The sequence below is a fragment of the Chelonoidis abingdonii genome, chromosome 25 (genome assembly GCF_003597395.2).
Source record: "Chelonoidis abingdonii isolate Lonesome George chromosome 25, CheloAbing_2.0, whole genome shotgun sequence".
Taxonomy (NCBI): Eukaryota; Metazoa; Chordata; order Testudines; family Testudinidae; genus Chelonoidis; species Chelonoidis abingdonii.
The window spans coordinates 8,694,200-8,700,819 of record NC_133793.1 but is presented as its reverse complement, the minus strand read 5'-3'; positions in this window follow the sequence as shown (position 1 = coordinate 8,700,819).

Sequence of the window (6,620 nt, the reverse complement as noted above, 5' to 3'; positions counted from 1 at the left end):
CTCCTTGGTTTGGGTAAGCAGCACTCCCTCTGGATCCCCATCTGGTCCTTAGGAAGTGCTGTGAGAGCTCGTTGTTCCTATTTCAGTCTTTAGCCACTGGGTGTGCATCACCCCATTTCACAGCAGATGAGAATGCACCAGACTGCCCCACTGAAGTCAACAGAGGAAGGTGAGGCCCAAGTGAAGCAAAGGCAGTGGCAGAGGCCAGCCCAGAGAGCAGAGAGATACCTAGAGCAACCCCCAGCATAGCTCTAAAGTTCAGCTCTTCCCAGCCCTGGTGGGCTTTACCCAGTCAGGACTTGTGCTAGCTTAAAGGCCTTTCACTCATCTTCCACTGCAACTTCAGCTCATTATGAAATCTTTACTGCAGGGAGATGTTAACAGTCAAAATTTATGGCTTAGAGTTTCCCGTTAACAGCCTTGGCTAGGGAAGCGCTGGAGAGGGATGAAAGCTGCGCTGGGCAAGCTGGATGTCAGATTAAGACTTCAAAGAATTCTAATATGTCGGCGACATTCTGGTGCTCAAAACTGCCCCCCTGCAGCAGTGTAAACTGCCAGCAGGCGCCTCTCCCAGCAGAGAAACAAGCTTAACCATTTAGAGACCCAGCCAACTTAACATCTGCTTCACAAGAGAGGGGGGCAGGGGCTGTGTGTGTTACCAACCCACCCCATTAGTCTCTCCCAGCTGCACTAAGAGGGAGAGGAGAGGTCTTTCCCCAATTCCTCCTTCAGTTAAGGTTAAATAAAAGGCTTTACCACAGGAACACTCCTCCACCCAGTGCATGCAGAGCGGCATTGAGCCCCCATTCACACTCTGTCTTCACTGCAGAGTTCATTCGGGCTCTGCCCCCAATGCTAGCCCTAACCCCCTGCCTGTCCACACACAAAACCCTCTCGCTCAAGGTTGGGAGCACTTTCAACCCAGGCGAGCCGGCCCGTACTGGCCACCTTACACATGGGCTGGTAACCTATGTACTTTTCAGCAAGGACAGAGGCTAAGCCACACCAATGCTGACAGCCCACCAGTGCCTTCCCACAATTCCCTCTGGCTGCCCAGGACAGATGAGTTCTCCCCTACTTCACTAGAAAAGAACCCAAGTGGCTCAGTTCTATGCAGCCCAAAGCAGCCTGGGGGTTGCCCCAAGACGACTTAGTGACTCAAAGGGGCAAGTGCAGCTCTCATAAGGACAGTCAGGGATGGCTTTCCAGCACGGCTGCTGACAGCCAAGCAAAGGCAGTCTGGCTGCTGGGAGCGAACTCTGCAGTAAAGACCTACCCTAACTGAGCTACAGTGAGTGTCGCAAGACTAGGTCCTTTGGATTGGAACGTACAAAACCAGAGAGCTTCAGCAAACTCAGTTCCCATTACAACATCAGCTACTTTGTGGTTTCAGTGTTGCCAGCTCTTGAGATTTCATCACTAATCGCAGTCTTTGCTGTTCTCTCTAAAGCCCTGCCTCCTGGAGTCATGTGAATACATGAAAAAAATCTCCACTTTAAAAAAAAAGTTTCTAGCCCTAGTGGTGACAGAATAAAGCTGGAAAACATGAGCCCTTCTTTGCTCCAAACACTAGTAAATGAATATAAAGAGCCCTGTTCTTTTTTGTTTTGTTTTTTAAAATTTCATGTTTTTTCACGGGCGTGACTCACTATTTTTGAATGCTTGGGGGTTGGCAACATTATCTCCATGAGTCAGCATGATGCCATCATTAACAGCTGCCCATGAGTGCACAAGGGGATAGGACACCAGCATAGGAGTGCAGCCAGCCAGGGCTAATTTGTACACATGCTGAGGTCAAGATTTTCAGAAGTGACTCATGATTTTGGGTCCCCAAGTTGTCCCACCTTAAAGGGCCTGATTGCAGAGGGAAGGTGCTCAGGAGTATCTAAAAGTCAGGGTCCTTGGAGAAGTCTCAGACAATTCACCCTCTCTCCCCCCACCACCTCAAAATCAAATCACTTTGGAAACTCTGCCTTGATAAACACAGAGGACTCAAAGCAAAACCTCAATCACTGTAAGAAACATTTTGCCTGGCAATTAAAATGAAGGAAGAGCTGACACCGATGGCATGTGCTTGTCTAAATCCATTTCCCACACATACAAAACCAGGAGTCACAATGGGTTGCAGCCTTTTCCTGTATTGTGCCCCTGGGACCTTAAAAAGTGTCATCGGGGAGCTGTGCCACTTCGCATGGAGCCTGCTCTGTGTGTTTTCAAGGCACATGACTAACGAGAGATGAGTTGCAAAATTCAGCTGTGGATTTCAGGCTCCAAACACAGGAGTTAAGACTGGATCGTTATCGGCCAGCTCAAATTCAGATCCAAATTGCAGAAAGGTGGGTGCATGGGGAGGTTGGCCCTGGCTCTTTGGTTTAGCCCCCTCTCTATTAACCTGCTTTCTACTGGCATCCCTGGGATGTAGAGAACTCTCCTCATTTTACAGCTGGGGAACGGGGGCACAGAGATGATGACAATTTGCCAAAGGCCATAGCACAGCAGTAACCGCAGCCCTATGGTTCAAGCTCCTGGTTCCAAACCCTCTGCCCATCGGATCCTATTGCCTCCAGCTTGATACTGTTCAAAGAGAGGCCAAGGTGCTTTTGCTTGGCTTCAGAGAGCAGCTGAAAGATGGAAAATCTATTGTGAGTTCCTTATGTGCAGCACAACAGGCAAATTCAGCAGAGGGTCTGCAAGAAGGAACATGTTACGGGGTTCTAATGCAACAGGGCCTGGATGCATCTGAGCCACATGGCTCAGGCAAGGGATTGGACTTCTAGGGATTAAAACCAGAAGTCAACTGCAGCTGGGTTCCACTTCCATGTTAAAGCATCATGCAGCAGGGACAACAAGGGCCATGCAGAGAATGAGGCAGGTAAGGAGACAAACTGGAATTGCTCCATGAGAGAGGGACACTGAAGGTGTGGAGATAAAGCTACATAGCTATGCAGGCCGGAGCTTTGTCTAATTGTCACTGTAGAGGAGGAGGAGAAGTCAAGACTTCTCAGCACATACATTAAGGGCAAAATTAGTGATGGTTGAGATCCAGCTCCTAGTTAGTCTCATTGCTCGACTTTTGGTGGGAGCAGGCTGTGGGGCTTGAACTAGAGCTCTCTCTACTCCTGGCCTGAGTTTCCATCATGATCACTGTTGTCTGATCCTGGGCAAGTCAGTCAATCCCCGTGGCTCACTTTCCCCTCCATAAAATGGGGCTCACTTTCCCTTACCCATCGCCCAGGGCGGCTCACAGGTTAAGGTTCTGAGATGCTCAAACAGAAAGGACCAAGTCTGCTCCCTCGACATCATATGCAGAAGGGACCCTGTCTCGTGTAACCCATTGTTCCCGACAGAACACCCTTGGTGTGTTTGGCAGAGTCTTGAGTGGCTCCACAGAAGCTTGTCACATTTCCCTTGATAACTTCACCTTAGTCAAATAAACTTCACGTGACAGTAAAGTTTCCCATTCATTCACAATTCAACTTTGCTCCATGAATTCACAGTTATGGACCTAACACCATTAGTCTTTCTTCCCTCTCTGCCCTAGATGGAACAACACCCCGAGCACTCTGGTTGCATGGAAGGAAAGGGACATTTCAATCAGTTTAACCTTCAAGCTCACTTATTGAACAATATTACTTTAACCAGAGCTTCTGTATGTGGAATCCTCAGTTAAAAAAACTGACAAAAAATCCTTCTTCTGGTCCTGCCAAGCCCTCTGTCTTAGTGATCAAAAGTTGAAATGTCCCCTGGCATCCACTTTATTAATTAGTTGTTTTTGAAGTTCTCATGTTTGATCTTGGTCTTTTAACAACGTTTTTTCATCTCTCTGTCCAGCAGGAAGAACACAGCAGCTCTTCTCCTGATTCAAAGAATCATAAGTTCTCTTTTCTCCAGCCCTGGAATGCATCCAGCATCAGTCGAGAGAGCTCTTCAAAAATGTAGCCAGACCAAGTGCTGTAAATCTACTGCAAGCAAGTTCCACTTAGTTGCATATCCCACATTACTTGTTTGGGTGTTGCGGGGACAGGCTAGTACCTCAGGCCTCGATTTCAGAAAAGTGCCCAGCACATTGCCTCCAAAAACCAGGGCCCTTTAAGGTATCTGAAATTGGGCCCTCAAAAGTCACGGTTTAATTTGGTAAACTTAGCTACCAGACCAGATTGACAGCATACGTAATTCTAGCCTGCACATTCACCCTAAAGCATCCCAAATCACTTCAGTGCTCTTTCTATACAGACACAGGCGTGTGTACGCACACACCTACCGAAATGCAAGTGAACAGCCAGGGCATAGCAAATTACAATACAAAGTGGGAGGTATGAGGAAGAAGGTTCTGGCCAGGATACCAAACTAAAGCCCTTTGCTCTTCTGAAAAGTGGCCCCATGTCCTCTGGCATTCATAGAGCAGTCTGGACTACTTTGCACTTAAAGATCTCAGTTGAAAGTCTTTCCCATCATCTAACCTATCCAAGTTTTATTTCACTTGGAAAGTGGGGCTGCATTAGTCAGGCCAAGCTCCCATCCTCTGGTTCCAGAGAGCATTTCATGCCTGATACTTTGGAGGGCAGCGTGAGTGCTCGGGAAGATACGGGATGCCTTTCAGGAGCTGGAGAAAATAGCCTTTTGCAGCACTGATTGAGCACCACTGTCCTAGAGCCTTTGAACCTACCTACATATGTCCATTGATTTTATGACTGACCTGAATATTGAAATAAACCTCAGAAATTGAACACAAAACTCTTCCTGACCTATTCTTGGCCACTCTCTGAGCAAATGAGGCAAACTAGCTCAAAAAAGTGGGTTCCTTAGGCTTCCACCAGGGCGCAGGTTGCAGACATTGGCAGGGTGTCCTGGCCCAGTTCGCTACTGTATTTTACTGCTGCTTATAAGGGAGTTCACTGAAGGAGGAAGTAATTAGGAAATTGTTTCTGGAATTTCCATAGCCCAATTATTACAGCAGCTTTCAGCTATTAGTATATTTTAACCTCTCTGCTATAAAAACCTGGAGCCCTATTAAATGTACTAATTGCTAAAGGAATGAACCAAGACAACTCCGGATTTTAAGAATATATATAAATGTAGTAGCCCTAGTAAAAATGAAACCGTTTTAACAGCTCATAGAAATAAACTAACACTGTTCAGCAAAACTTCACATAAGTTGATTAGCCCCAAAAAGAATATTTCCGCACAAGAGACTGGCTTTCAAGGCTAGTGCCAAGACAAGCCCAGTCATTGTGTGCAACTTCAAGGGGAACCAATATTCCAACAGAACCAGATCTCTCCTTGGCCAAATACCAATGGCTAGCGGTCGGCTCAGCATAGGTCATTATGAACAGGAGAAAGTAGAAAAAAGAGAAATGAGAAGAGGGCAATTCAAGTATACTTCAGTCCTGGCCCTTCCCACTGGCAAAAATGCAGCAACACTTGCAATCGTCATTGGCAAAACTCCAATTGACTTCACTGGCAGCAGGGTCACATCCTTAGAGACTAGCCTGAGTTAAAAAGTTTGGAGCCAAACTTGTCCAAAGTTCAAGGATGTTGGATCAGGACCACCACTGAAACCAACATGGGGGAATGCTGTGGTCAGGAGTCATGTGTGACACATTCATGATGTGTCTTTGTAACTACACCTAGCTCCCTTCAAGATTTTAAGCTTTCCCTGCCCACACTGACCACAGCATTCTTCATGGCACTGTTTGGGGAGTGATCTCCATAGCATCTGAGGCCAACCAGCCAGTTTTTTCCAGCTGGGACACTCAGCCACGATTATGTGCACTAAGAATCTAGGCACCCGTTTTTAAAGCATCTTAAAAGCAGAGTTTAGAGAAATGGAGGAGATTATTAAATAAAGAGCAGTTCAACAGACTTACTGCAGCAAATAGCACTAAGCAAACAAGCTCATCATCTATCCTTTACATATTGCCTTGTGCAGGCAGAAGTCTTCTGTTCTACCCCCCCAATTCCTTATTGTTTCCCTTCATTCTGCTTTCCAGATTTGCAAGGCAGCATTATGTCCCGCTTAGATTTCAAGAAAGTGCTGGAATTTGGTAATATGCAAGATGACTGTGGATCTTTTTATGGCAAAAATCAGGCTCTCTCTGATCTCCCACAAACACCAAAGGATCTGGAGTTAGTTACACATTCTGATGGGAGGGACTGCATCCTTTGTTGAATGCCTCAAAATAACACAGGCAGTAAACTCTTTTCTGGATTACCACATTCTAGACCTGCAATCAGTCCACCTATCCACAGTGAAATAGATGAGTGTTGATGATGTAGTCTTAGCATGGGTTTAGCCTCCAAATACTTTCAGAGGGCAGCCTTGGTATTTTAGAACGCAAACTATATCATCCAAGGCTGTAATGGTTTCTCATTTGGCATGTTGAGTGTAGGTGACTGCATCCTGCAGCACATTCTCCAGAACACAAATCTCCTTGCAAATCAAATGTGAGATCTACTTCACACCCTGTCATAAATGGATAGGTAAGGTAAGGGTTAAGTTTCTTTTACCTGGAAAGGGTAACCAAACACCTGACCAGAGAACCAATCAGAGAACTGGATTGTTTAAAGTCAGGGGCGGGAATTTGTATACCAGGGGTCTTTGTTGTTTTCTCAGCTATGAG